General features: G+C 43.0%; 1 long non-coding RNA gene across 1 annotated transcript; it reads left to right on the top strand.

Annotated features, from left to right (window-relative positions):
* The first annotated feature begins 7354 nt into the window (after nt 1-7354).
* LOC127590439 (uncharacterized) lies at nt 7355-13008 on the top strand. Its single transcript, XR_007959613.1, has 3 exons — nt 7355-8047; nt 9668-9808; nt 11529-13008. It is a non-coding gene; the product is annotated as an uncharacterized LOC127590439 (long non-coding RNA).
* Nucleotides 13009-14416: the final 1408 nt, after the last annotated feature.

The following is a 14416-nucleotide window of genomic DNA, read 5'->3' as shown; positions in this document are numbered from 1 at the left end:
CCGCTTGAGTTTGGCCGCCTTTAAACCGTTGACTGCGTGAGTGGCGGGCGCATGTGGCCACATTTGAACCTGCACCTCTGCCTCATCAGGCCTGCCTCCGTTGCCATGGTTGTCCTATTAGAGGAGCGCAGATTAAAGGCTCATTTGCATGCGAAAGAAGGCGCGGGGCAGCCAGAGATGTGGCGTGAGAGTGCCACGACACTCTGGCGTGCTCCACTCACTCGCTCGAGTGTGTTCTGCGGGGATGGGGTCAGATAGGGCGCAGGCAAATGTTTGCAGAAGCTTTGGCCAACTTTTGGGCCATTTATGTGCAATGGAGTGGAGTGCAGTGGAGAGATTTGCTCCGTCCCCATATGAGGACACAGCATGTTTCTGCGTGAGCCCCCCTCCGCCACCACAAGCCCGCCTTCCCTCTCAAATGAACATTCAGTTCATGAAAAAGGCCGATACAGTTTCAGAGTGCCTGGCTCATCTAGTTTGATGTCAATAATGTTAAAAGGATTGAACTCTATGTGGTATTTGATGCCGCAAGCTAAGTGACAGGACAGTGAACCCCTTTCTATCATGCTGGATATATTGCAGACCCGATCGCAATAGGTGAAAATATACTACCCCATCAGCACGCTCTGAAGAAGCCTGATAACGATCCTGATCATTTGAATGAGGTGCGTTGGAGGAGGGATGTTACTAGCAAGTAATATGTGGTGTGCCTCAAGGTACAAGTTTAAGTCCTTTATTGTTTAATTCATATCTGCTCCATCGTGGTACTGTCATAGGGATGCGTTGCATGAATTTCCACCGCCACACTATTTGACATGCATCGAGGTGTCTTATTGCAACGCCGATCCAATGGATGCTCTTTTTTTTTTTAACCTGTATCCTGTACACAATTTGCCTGGGGCCCCGAGATTTCCAGGTGGAAAATTTGCATTTATCACTATTAATTTAAAGCATTCCTTATTTTCTTTTATTCATTCATTCAGTCATGTTTAAAACACGTCAAATGCTTGTTTGAGTGCTTCCTCTCTCCCTTCTCATTCAATGGACTTTTTCCATCTGACTTGATTCAGGAAGGCAGTCGTGCAAAAAAGAAAAAAAGTGTTGGCGCATCATGAGGCAAATAAAGTGAACTTATTCCAGTGGAGCAGAGAAGAAGAGGAGAAGGTGAGAGGTGAGGTAAACCTACCTAAAATTTCAACCTGTCTCTTGACGCCACAAAATATGCGCAACGGGCACTGACAGCAGTTGCAGTTGCGGCTCTGTCAGTGCCGGACTGAAAGTGCCTTTTCATTCAGACTGTGCAAGCGTTCAAGCTGTCAAAATGTTGATTCACGTCCTTATCGATTGCGGTGAAAGTGTTGATGAGTCACTTGTTGGATAATAATCCAATTTTTAGGGACATTAGTCGCCCATTACAGTCTAAAACAATTTCAAAACAAACACCAGTTGAAGTATTGTTAGAGGCAAAACTGTTTTATTTTTCGAGTTATGCAACGGGTGTTTTTGCTGCTTTGTGAGCTGTAAAGTTTGGCAACCTGCGCGCAGGCCAACATCCTGTCAGACTTGGTCAAAGAAAAAAAAAGTTGTCAGGGATGGAAGGAAAGCAGACAAGACTTGGAAAGAATCCTGTTTTTCTTCTTAAGTGTTTGCTCGCTAGTGGCAATACGTTTGGAAAAAGTGAAGGCTGCTTGCTGCAAAAAATGCCGTCATTTCATGTTACGACGTTTGTGCAAGGTGCATGCAGTCAGCTTTTTTTCTTCGAGCGTCTTCCCTCTGGAAAGAAATTAAAATAGCATTTTCAATTAGATGCTACCCCGTTGACCTGAAACTAACCATTATTTGTATAATCGATTACCCTATCGATTAGTTCATCAATTAAGTTTTAAAATTTTAATTACCATTCCTTTCTTTTGTAAAACAGGACTTTATTTCAAATTGACGCAGCACAAATAAATGAATTAAGATTCAGCTACCGGTTTGGTATGCGACATACCTTTTTAAAAGTAAATGAATAATTTACACTTAAAAGGATCTGATTGACAGGTTTTTTGATACATGAGGCGTCGCTCAACCGATTATTTTTTCTTGAGTTGTGAGCAAATATTTGAATTAGGAAGACTAGATATTGACAGTGAACTTCATAACGAGCAACAGTTTGCTAAATAGCAAGCCAAAAAAGAGACTTCCTGCTGTCGCCCCTCCCAGTTGAAGTTTACTGTCAAAGTAAACATTAAACAAAAACAAAACATTACCTTATACATACATTATTTTATAACACCCCCCCCCCCCCCCCCCCATCCCAATACCTTACTAAAGTCCACTAGCTTAATGTGGTAACACACAATGCATCAGCACTACAGTAGTAAGAAACCTTTGGACAGACAAATCAAACAACAATAGTAATAATAATAATATAATAATAATAATATATTTTATTTATAAGCGTTTTTCAAGACACCCAAGGACACTTTACAATAACAAAAAACACAAAACAATACGGGTTGAGCAGCGGCAGCCAAAACGCGCCAGCGCTCATTCAACGACTACGTCAACGAGTGTTGATGTAGTCACAGCATAGACTCTTCATCCTCTGTGAAGAATGACCACTATTATTGCTGCTTTTACATTGTTGTTGTGAACGTCTTCTTCTCTGCTTCATGATCAAATTTGTATTTGAAGTATGTCTGTATGTGTTGTAGGGCCTCCTGGTGGCCAGTGAGCGCATCAGGAGGAGGCCCATTCAACTAAAGCGTGAAATCACGTTGCACAAACCGTTGAATTCTTTACATCGTGTGTTATTAGTCTCCGTCACTGTAGAATACTAGTTTTCTAAAAATAGATTTCGGGGGGGCTGGAACTGACTTTTGACACTCAAATTCATTTCAATGGGAATGCAAAATGAGTGTTAGAATCATTTCACGCAAGCAGTCAGCATCCAAGGACAGGAACAAACCAATTAGCCCTTCTCGTCTCCGTTTTGCAAAATCTAACATACGTTAGGGGTGAGCGCATGGTTCAAAAAACAGGTTTGATGAATATTGTGTATCATCTTGGCATGATGCACAAGTGGCGTCTGAAAATCCTAATTTGTCGTTTCCCCACCCCCCTCCCCCGCACACACACACACACACACAAACACGCGTACAGCCTGCCGGCCATATTTTACATTCTCAAGTGCAAGTGCTACAGGCGGCAACACAGCGAGCTGGGAATCTTCTCTATGAATATTAATGGCTACTACGGGGGAGGGAGGATCCTCCAAATCCTCTGCAGATAAAACTGAGAGGGAACGAGGGATGATTACAAGCATGCTCTGCCAAATTTCATTCTCTCCTCTCCCACCCAAAGTGCGTTTTAATGGCAAATGGCGCCCTCGACCTATCCAGATGCGGATGCAAAAAATGGACTGAAAAAGTGTTGCATATTTTTTTTACGTGAGCAACAATTGAGGAGGGGGGAGCTTGTCAAAGCCTTTGTCTTTATAATGCGGTGTATGTATCACTGTCATTTCACCGCAGCGAGGGACAATGGAGGGCAGCGCGAGATGGATGACGCGCAGAGTCAAAATGGGAATCAGGCTCCTTCTCCAAATGTGGGTGATGGAAGAGGTCAGACATCAAAAGCCCCCGTGGGGGGAAAAAATAGGCATGTGCCAGACGTGAAAACATGAGCCGTAATGCATTTATATGAAGATGTATGGCCCTTTGATGTTTTTTTTTTTTAAGCCAACTAAAGTTGTCCCTCTAGGCTCAATGCTTGAACCACTTTAACTGCGTTAATGCCAATGTAATAAAACTTCCCAAAGGGTGGGGATATTTGTCATAGTTAAATATTACCAACTGCTGCTCTGTAAATACATCAAGAATTCTACAGTTTACATCAAATTTGACCTTTTGAAGTCCTGTGGCAACTTTTGGCCAATTGGGAAACATGAGAAGTACATTTTTTATGGCCTTGTTATTTACTGTACCCGTATTGTTTTGTGTTTTTTGTTATTGTAAAGTGTCCTTGGGTGTCTTGAAAGGCACTTCTAAATAAAATGTATTGTTATTATTACTGAATTGAATTTGGGTGAAATGGGTTTTATTCTAAAATGGCTTTTTATCCTTTCTCCTCGATGACATAATTGATCAATTTTAAATGGTTTGAATGTGAAAAATGCCTGCAGGGGCGCCTTTTTATAATCCCGGATTTCCCCTTGTTGATACGTGACACCCTTGCCGATGTTGTTTCTTGCCGATAGCCATCTTGGTGACCCCAGCGTACACACGCGGGACTGGTCAGTTACACCGTTTGTGCGAGAGGCTGTCAATAATGCACGCCGCGTGATTGTTCTTTTGCTCGTTTCAATCGATAAGCTGAAGACAACTGGTGTTGGACTCGTGGGGGTCTTGTACACTGACCCCGTGGCTTATTTTTATTATCTGGAGGCAGCCATCAGTCAAATGGGCTATTCGGAAATTTTGGTGAACAACAGTTGCGCGGCACTTGCCTCATAAAACAAAGCCTCTTAAGCCTTGAAATCACCCTCTTACCTCCTTGTGACAATTTTATAAGCCCTACTATATTTCAGGAAATAGTTATATTTTGACAATGTATGACTTATATGGATTATATATATATATTAAAAAAAAAAATCCTCATCTCACCCCTCGGGTGGTGTCCGTCCCTCATTCAGCTCGGGTCCTCTACCAGAGGCCAGGAAGCTTGAGGGTTCTGCGCAGTATCCTTGCGGTTCCCAGCACTGCACATTTCTGGACTGAGATGTCCGATGTTGTTCCCGGGATCTGTTGCAACCACTCATCTAGTTTGGGGGTCACTGCCCCGAGTGCTCTGACCACCACAGGCACGACTGTCACCTTTACCTTCCAGGCTCTCTCCAGCTCCTCTCTGAGCCCTTGGTATTTCTCGAGTTTCTCATGTTCCTTCTTCCTGATGTTTCCATCACTTGGGACCGCTACATCCACTACAACGGCTTTCCTCTGCCATTTATCTATGATCACGATATCTGGTTGGTTCGCCATTACCATCTTTTCAGTCTGGATCTGGAAGTCCCACAGGATCTTCGCTCTGTCATTCTCCACCACCTTCGGAGGTGTTTCCCATTTTGACCTTGGGGTTTCCAGGCCATACTCCGCACAGATGTTTCGGTAGACTATGCCAGCCACCTGGTTATGGCGTACCATGTAGGCTTTCCCTGCAGGCATCTTACACCCTGCAGTTATGTGTTGGATCGTCTCAGGTGCCTCTTTGCACAACCTACACCTTGGGTCTTGTCTGGTGTGGTATATCTGGGCCTCGATGGCTCTGGTGCTCAAGGCCTGTTCCTGAGCAGCCAGGATGAGTGCCTCTGTGCTGTCCTTCAGGCCAGCCCTCTCTAGCCACTGATAGGACTTCTTGAGATCAGCCACTTGAGTTATGGTCCGGTGGTACATCCCGTGTAGGGGCTTGTCCTCCCATGATGGTCCCTCTTCCAGCGCCTCATCTTCTGTTCCCCATTGTCTGAGACATTCTCTGAGTACGTAATTCGTTGGAGCCTTCTCCTTGATGTATTCATGGAGCTTGGATGTGTATATATATATATATATATATATATATATATATATGGGCGGCCCGGTAGTCCAGTGGTTAGCACGTCGGCTTCACAGTGCAGAGGTACCGGGTTCGATTCCAGCTCCGGCCTCCCTGTGTGGAGTTTGCATGTTCTCCCCGGGCTTGCGTGGGTTTTCTCCGGGTGCTCCGGTTTCCTCCCACATTCCAAAAACATGCGTGGCAGGCTGATTGAACACTCTAAATTGTCCCTAGGTGTGAGTGTGAGTACGAATGGTTGTTCGTTTCTGTGTGCCCTGCGATTGGCTGGCAACCGATTCAGGGTGTCCCCCGCCTACTGCCCGAAGACAGCTGGGATAGGCTCCAGCACCCCCCGCGACCCTAGTGAGGATCAAGCGGTACGGAAGATGAATGAATGAAGATGAATGAATATATATATATATATATATATATATATATATATATATATATATATATATTCTTTTTAAACAACTTACTGTTTAACTGTTTTTCATCACATTTCTGATCATTCCATTTCTTTTTCATGGTCATAGGATAGTCAAACACACAAAACAGCCATTTTAAGATTTTGCATGTATAATATATTCCATTTAAATTCTCCCATTGCTTATGCTGTTTTGTAGGATTTCACTCATCTATGAAGTGTGACATTTTATCTCCTTAAATTAAAATTGAGGCATATTTTGTGGGATGCATCAGCTAATAAGTTAGGGACCAGATTTATTTTTTATTCCTCATCAGTGGTCGTAATTTCATTGTACTCACATGAAATAGTACTGTAGTGTTAAGCACACTCTGAAAGATGTGCCATGTAAATATTTACATATAAAACTATTGCCCAGCATAGGTTAAGAATCGATTTGGAAGAACAATTGTGTTGAAATTTTTTGAAATTGAAGAAAATTTTAATTTTGGTGCAGGTTTTCTAAAATCTCAAGTTGATGTTGATGGGGCCCAATCTGGCCCCCCTGCCTTGCGTTAGACACATGTGATGTAAAGCAACAAAAAGGCTAAAGCAGACAGGCGTGTGTGTGGTTAGGTGTGTGTGCAGGTGTGAGCGTGCACACACACACAAACACACACGCACACCCACACACACATTCTGTAAAGGTGCAAAGTCACGCTGAGTAGGAAGGTACTGAAAGTGTGAGAGCCCCGACCGTTTTTAATTCTCCGGCTCACAAGTGTTAAATTTAACGATATCTGAATGATGTGTGTGTGTGCATGTGCGTTTGCACGCCAGACTGAGAAAGAGAATGAAACCTGAAACTGTGCCTGCGACATCATTTGAAAAAGTATTTATCTAAAAACACAATCATTTAAAAAAATGTAAACAAAACAGATGAAACTCACCAGAGATGTTGATAATTAAATGCATGAACGTTGTGCGTTTTGCTCGTTGAAGTTTCACTCTGACCAACCAATCAGAGGATGGAAATGTGTCGACATCATCAGGGGCCAGTTCTTCGGCCCTGTGAGGATAACGGTACCCCTCAGCATCCATCCACGTCCAGCATTCCCACTCCCAAAGTAGGATTTCCCAGTGAGGGTTTGGCTTTTGAACTATTTTTAGGATTTCAAAATGGGGGTTTAACCCTTTGAGAGACAGCAGTTAGTCAAATGGACAATTCATCATGTTATCAGGTTACTGTGTGCATGAAAGAAAACTAGAGTTAGGGTTTATAAACTAGGGTTATAAATAGGGGAGTATTTTCGAGTAGGGGTTTAAATTAGAGTTGATCTTCAAACTAGGTCTAGGGTTTCATAGTATGGTTTTAAATGGGGTTAGGGTTTCAAAGTAGGGTTTGAAATTATAGTTGGGAGTTAAAATCAGGGTTGTTAATTCAGGTTAAGTTATAGAGTTAGGGATTTAATGCAAAATTAGGGTTTTAACTGTAGTTGTAAATTGTGAGATTATTGTTGATCTTGATATATTAAAATCAAATTTTTGAGATATTGGGTCATTACTTGTCACTCAAAATATGCGTCACACACTCCGACAGACGGCCCAGCAAAACGCCGTACATTTATTGAGACTCTCCAACAAAGGTGCAGCCAAAGATGGAGAAATCTTTGGCTCCACATATGCATGTGAGCGGCTCTTCCGCACCATGAACGATGCTCAAAACAAACACCGCTCATGCCTCACAGACAGCAGTTTATCATCTTGCGTAAAGACGAAGGCGGCTTCCTACCGCCCTGATTTGCAGACCGTTCAGAAACCAAAGTCCCATTTACCAGGTAAAATAAATATTCTTTTTTTTCTGGGGAAATATCTCGTTTCCTGCACACATCTTTTCAGCTGCTTTTTTTTAATACTGCAAGGTGCCAAGCATTCTGCAAGTGTGTTTGCCTGCAGCTCTCCTGCCAACGCGGACACAAGCAGTGGAAAAGCTCCCACATGATCGGAACATGATGTCAGATGGGTGTGTGTCACTTTGCCATGGAGAAACACACAAAGGAGCGTGTTTGTTTGGTATGTACACACACACACACACACACACACACACACACACACACACACGCACACTCACTCACCACAGGGAGCATGTCTTCATGCAACACAGGTGAGCTGATATTCCAAAACAAGCTTGTTTTGGATGGCGCCGAGTCAAACGAGTCCTTTCATTTCATAACCACAGTGGTGCTTTTACATTCGGCAAATGTGGCGGGGCACCGAACACTTCAGGAAACCACAATGAGCCCTGCAAATGTATTTGAAAAATACTCCCCCCCCAAAAAAAAAATCTTAAAAATGAAACCACAACAATCATTACTGATTATATAAGATGATAAAAATACTATGATGAAACTTCATAACTGCCCCAAAGGCCAATGAATAACATTTGGCGACGTATTGCTTGGCAGCGTTCAGACGGTCCGAACATAACTGGCTCGTGAAGCCAATAAAAATAAAAGATGTCATATCACCATTAGGCTTTTTTTTTTTAATTTAACCTTTTCATTGTTCTTGAATCACTCTAACGGGCTTTGTGTCAACGTGGATTATTAGCTTTTGGACTTTGCTCCTGTTACTCATGTCAGGCGTTTCCGTACGATAAAACAATGGCAAGAAAAATAAAGTTGCCCGAGATGAAAATGTGTATTGCATTTTGAGAGAGTTACAACAAGTAAATGTCACAGTACTCACACTGATCGACAGCAAATTTGAGTCCGAGATGGCCAACGATGTCAGTAAACATGTTTTTGACACCGATGGCCAAAAATGTCTTGATTTTTGTTTTTCGAGCATCTCAGCTTTTTGAGACGGTTTTCATCTTTTGTAGAGCAGCACGCATTTGACCATCCGTTGACATCCATGACGTTTCAGAAACTTATTCTACCTGTTGCTGAAGGTAACCCTTCATTCATAAACATTCCTAAATATATGATTATATGATATGATTACGATTACAGTCAAACCTCGGTTTTCGAACATTTCTGTTCTCGACCAATTTGGCTTTTGACCAAAATATTTGAGTTTTTTATGCCTCGGACTACGACCGAAAATCAGTTCTCGACCAAACTGAACGCACCTGAATGCGCCACTTGACTCCTCTCGCCTTCCTTACACGAGGAAGTGACACTTCCTCATGTAGCGTTCCATTGTGAGCAGACGTGTTCAATAAAGAATTATTATTGTTTTTGTTTTTTTGAGTGTGGTTTCGGTTTTCTAACAAATCGGTTTTCGAACAGCCTTCTGGAACGGATTATGGTTGAAAACCGAGGTATGACTGTATTATGAAAACCTAATGTACTAGACAAAAAAAAACCTAAAACTAAAACGAGCGCGTCTTCAGAATCAGATTTTTTTTTAAGTCATAATTTTGATTAGCGGTGTTAATGTGCATCTGGGAACAAAACAACTCAAAGCATCCACACTAAGAGTGCATCGTCGTCCTCCATTCCTTGCATCCACACACAAGCCGGACGGAATGGGAACATCCGGTCATCTTAAGTCCATGACAGTTTTTTTGGCATTCTGCAGTCACCGTTGTCGTTTCAAATCCATTTCAAAGCCGTCTCACCGCAGGTTGAATTTGGCCTCTGATGTTTATGCTTGCTGTCTAAAATGTGCTTTGGTTCTCTCTTTCAGTCTGCCCTGCGTATTGATTTGCCATTTTGTTGCGTGGGGTAGAAAATCCATGGCTCTCCTTTTAAATAACCATCACAAGAGGACAAGCGAGATCTATCACGGACAAAGCGTATCGGATGGAAACACCCGGGACGCAGGCGTGTAAGTGAAGCAATCTCCTCACTGCCTCTCGCGTTGGTTAAAGATGAGCCGAGTGAATTATGATCAGCTTTGCTGAAGCGGGCGTTTTCCTTCTTTTTTTTTTTCCGGGGCTTGAGGCTTCTTTGTACTGCTGCGAGGGATTCCTCCCATATTTTTGTATGAGTCAGCAAGGATGTACTTACATCTCCGCTCACGCTTGCTCTTGACCTTGAGAGCACAAACGTAACAACATCCGTCTCATGGCCCCAAACACCAACAATTGTCATCTTTCCAATGCAACGAGTTTCTTTTCGATTGGCGTATCTTCTTCTTTTCTTTTCTTTTTTGATTTCTCCTTCACATACCGGAAGGTGTGTGAGCACTTTTGCCTCCTCAGTGTACATGTAATCGATCATGACGGCGCAAGAGGCTAACCTGCCGAGGCTCTAATCTACTTGTTCAAGTCTCGTTGGAGCACAAGGAGCTTTTTCTGACGCTGTGAGCGGTAGCGAGCCGCAGCACTTGTGACACATGCTCAATTCCAGTGCTGAGAGCTTGATGTTGCGTTGTAGTGTGTGTGTGTGTATGTTCAAGGGTACTGACTGCTGATTGACAGTGACGCACGCTGCCAACTCGACATGTTTAGAACCCGGCAGACTCGCCTCGGGCTGCCAAGGCGATTATTTGCTTTGAGGAACATTCTCCAGGCATTACAGCTTGTTGGCTGAATGCTGAGAGACAAGCATTCAACACTAATGCTATTGTGTGTGTCCCCCAAAAAATATCTTCTTCATGCTTTTATGCATAATAGAGAGATGAATGAACGCCATCCGATCTGTGGCCATTATAGAAACCATCAATACGATATGAATAGGAAAAACTGTGCCGGTAAAAAAAATGACAAAAAAAATTGATTAAAAAAATGTCAATAATGCAAATTTTTCCTGACGAGAAATGCTGATTATTAAATGGATATTCACGTAGGCAGATTGCTTGTTTTGCTCGTCTACAGTTTTGTTTCAACTGAATAAAAGAGGATTGATATGGCAACGCAAAGAAGTTGAAATGCGATCGGACAAAAGAAGAAAAAAAAATCAATTATCCGTTTAGAGTGCCAGAAACAGACATTGGGAATAAATTCGTATAATGAACGAAATCCTACGATTCCGTTCATATAAATGTCATTGCGCCCAGTATGTTTTCTCGGCAAAACGTTCACACACGAGCGAATCGCAATTGGCGCGGGAGAAAATTGTGAAAATAAAAGATAACGTTGAGCCGTGAAATCTTTGTATGTGTTCGTTGTGATCTCAAAACTGCCGCGGAAGGCACTTTTTTTTTTTTGGAGTGATTGTCACCTCTTTTTTTAGGCAAACAATGACAAGCGCAGCGCAGCGGCGGCTCTATTATCTCAGTAAATTTAATACAAATCTCCGTTGCGCTCTTGCCTCGTGCAAAGAAAGCGGGCTTTATCGCTTTGCTCCTCCTCACACGCACGTCTCCTCTTTGCTCTTCACGCAGCCAATGGAAAGTGAATTATGAATAAATAAAAAAAAGAGGAGGGGTGCTTGCGGCACGTGTGGCTGAATTTCCATATAGATAGACACGCACATTAAACTTGGTTATCTGCAAGCTCGCTATCCACTCGTGCTCTTATTACGTTTTTTGATGGAGAGATGGCTGCTGGTTTGGCTTTGACATGAACAGCCACCCCCCACCTGCTGTGTGTCTATCTGCCCAGGACACTTCATTCGGTCTGGACTGCCGTCGACCTTATAAAGAGGAAGCAGGGCATGATTTGACTTGCGATTTCACAATTCGGAGGGGTCTTTAATTCAACTGAGCAGCAGTGTTTGTCGGAGCTTTGCCTCGATTTGGTCGACTAAATCTTAAATTTCCTCTCACAAACCTACATCGTCTGACTTGGAGTACCACAGGGATCATTGCTCGCGCCACTTTTGTTTACGACTCATCGCAAGCATCTTCCAAAGTGCAGAAATTCCTTGAAAATTACATTCTATGTAATTTGAAAGGAATTGAGACAAAGAATTGCAGGTCATCCTCCCCTATTCTTTCTCATTATACGCCTGAAATTATTCCAATCATGGCTAAAATAGTTTTTGTTTGGTTGTGCAATGGAATCTAGATTTTCACTGGAGAGGATGCATTGCAATAGCAAAAGAATGTCAGACTCTTATGGTAAGAGATAAAATAAATAGAACAAAATAATAGAGTAATAAAACACAATGAAACGCTTGCTCCTTCAATTGAAACAAAAATTCCATGTCCCCAAATTATTCACACTTTTTCTGTTGCTAGTTAGCAAGATTACTACAAAACCAAATGTTCTTTGAAAAACAAACAAAACAAAACATAAAACATAATAGTCGAAGCAAAAATGGCTGAATATTTTTTCCTTTTTGTTGTTTTGAAGGAAGGAAGGCAAGCAGACAGACGGAAGGAAAGCTCAATAGTGCAAAAACAATTCTGCACGGCCTTATGTCAGATGTGACAAATGTTACAAAGAGGTCACACTTGTCATTAGAAGTAGCACGAAGAGCTCCTCCACTCCCTTTGACGGGGATTAAGTTTGAAATAAATCTCATTAAAGAACAATATTCTGTGCTTAAGAAGAATACATTGGTTGTTGTTGTTGTTGAACAACGGTTTTCTCCACACGGCTTGCTCCACACGGCTAACAGGTTAGCTATGCTACCTTCGTTCTGACAGCCAGTGCTACATTAAGCAATTGGATCATAAACGTAATTCTTGTCCCTGCGCATCTACGAATGAATAATGTTAGTGGTGGTGGGTGGGCAAAGTGATAAAATGGTAGAATGCAATGCTTTTTTTTTTCCGAACCGCCCATAATAAGGGACCGGAGCCAACTGGCTGCAAACGACATGAAAACTTTGAAGCCAATCCATGTTAGCATGTGTGAAGAAAGCGATTCATGCGTTTGACGACTTTGTGGTTTGAACCAGCCATAGCGAAAAACAGTCAACTGCAATTCTGGAGATTTCTGTGCCAACAGAAACTGTGAAATATAGCATGTTTCTTTCAAATATATGGTTCCCCCCTTGTAAAGTATTTCCAAGTCGCCTAGCTTAAGCTGGCATGCATTACAATGAAAACGTCATGAAATATGCCTGTTTTACGCCAAACAATAGTCAGACAAAGACATAAACAAAACCATAACAATGCTTTGGAATTCTCTTCAACCTTCATGTGTCTCATTTTGTGAGCATGAACACACTAAATCAGCATCAAAGTAAGCGACCAACCGATGTTAGCAACTTCAGCTTGAATATCAGAGAGCTACAATTAATGTATGCGCAAGAACAGAAAAACATGGCGAATAAAATGTGTGATTTCCGCAGGAGACTAAAAAACTTGACTTGAGTTGACGCCAATGCCGAGGTGCTGAATGCATAGAGATCGAGCCGGGATGTTGCTTGTTGCTGCAATATGAGAGTTGCTCAATCTAGCTGAGCCAAATTCCTTGTGTGTTTTGAACATACTTGGCCAATTTAAATGATTCCGATTCGGATTCAGATGTTTGCCTCAGCCAGCTCAGGACATGCATCGTTGCCGCGCTACTTTTGAAACTCCCCGCTTAGCACCATATGGATGAGGAAGGAAACGAAAAGGAAACGGTTTTCCATCCCGCGGCTTACATGTAAATTAAAATGCAATTAGAAAGAGGCAAATAGGCTGCTCCCGGGAGATTGCGGAGGGGTGCGGAAAAAGGGGAGGAAAGGGCTCTCAGGATAAGGGCCCATGTCACTCATCATTAGCGTGGCATTAGACAGGAGGGGAGCTCAATCTCAACACAAGCTCACGGGCACATTTTCTTGAGGTCTCCACGCTGAGGAGAATAACAACACCTCCAGACGGTAATATTTTATGACGTCAGTGCCAAAAAGGATGGCCTATTTATGCCTGTGTGCGGATTTTGGGGTGGGGGTGGGGGGGCAATTGTTTTCTGCAATGTTCCACGGTGTGCCGCCGCTTGCTCAAGCTCGCTATTGTCATCAGCGACTACACCAACGGCATCAGTGCATCCATCAAACCTCCGGGTTTGTCTTCCTCAGCGCCGTACGGTATTGACAAGTGTCCATTCGTACAAAATTCCACTGCTCAATCGCCGATGGCTCCTCCTGACCCTTCCTCTTGAAGTCTGGTGATCCCCCCCCCCCCCTCCACTCTGCACCCTCCCCCCTGTTCTGGCTCCCAGGGATCAATGGGTGTATGAATGTATGGCAGATGAACCCCACACAACGGCAGCCTTGCAGGCAGGGGAGGGAGGGAGAGAGGGAGGGAACGAGGGAGGGAAAACGGGAGGGGGGGTTGTGTGAGGAAGAGAAGGGGAGCCCACCCTGGCAGAGGAGCACCCCACAATGCAGACCTGTCGCCTCGCTGCAACAATGTATGCGACAATTATGCACTGGCGGAGGAATTTCCGCTAAACTACTTTGTATTTGTCTACTTTTTGCTTTTGAAAGTCGTATTATTACGTTTTTGAAAATTAATGTCTTACATTTGTTTGCCTTTCAATGTTGTTTTGTAACTATGCGAACCACATTGAGTTACCTCGTGTGTGAAATGTGCGACAGAAATCAAGCTGCC

The sequence above is a fragment of the Hippocampus zosterae genome, chromosome 17, assembly GCF_025434085.1.
Source record: "Hippocampus zosterae strain Florida chromosome 17, ASM2543408v3, whole genome shotgun sequence".
NCBI classification, from domain to species: domain Eukaryota; kingdom Metazoa; phylum Chordata; class Actinopteri; order Syngnathiformes; family Syngnathidae; genus Hippocampus; species Hippocampus zosterae.
Note: the sequence above shows the minus strand (reverse complement) of the source record. Positions and strands in the feature narration are given on the sequence as shown.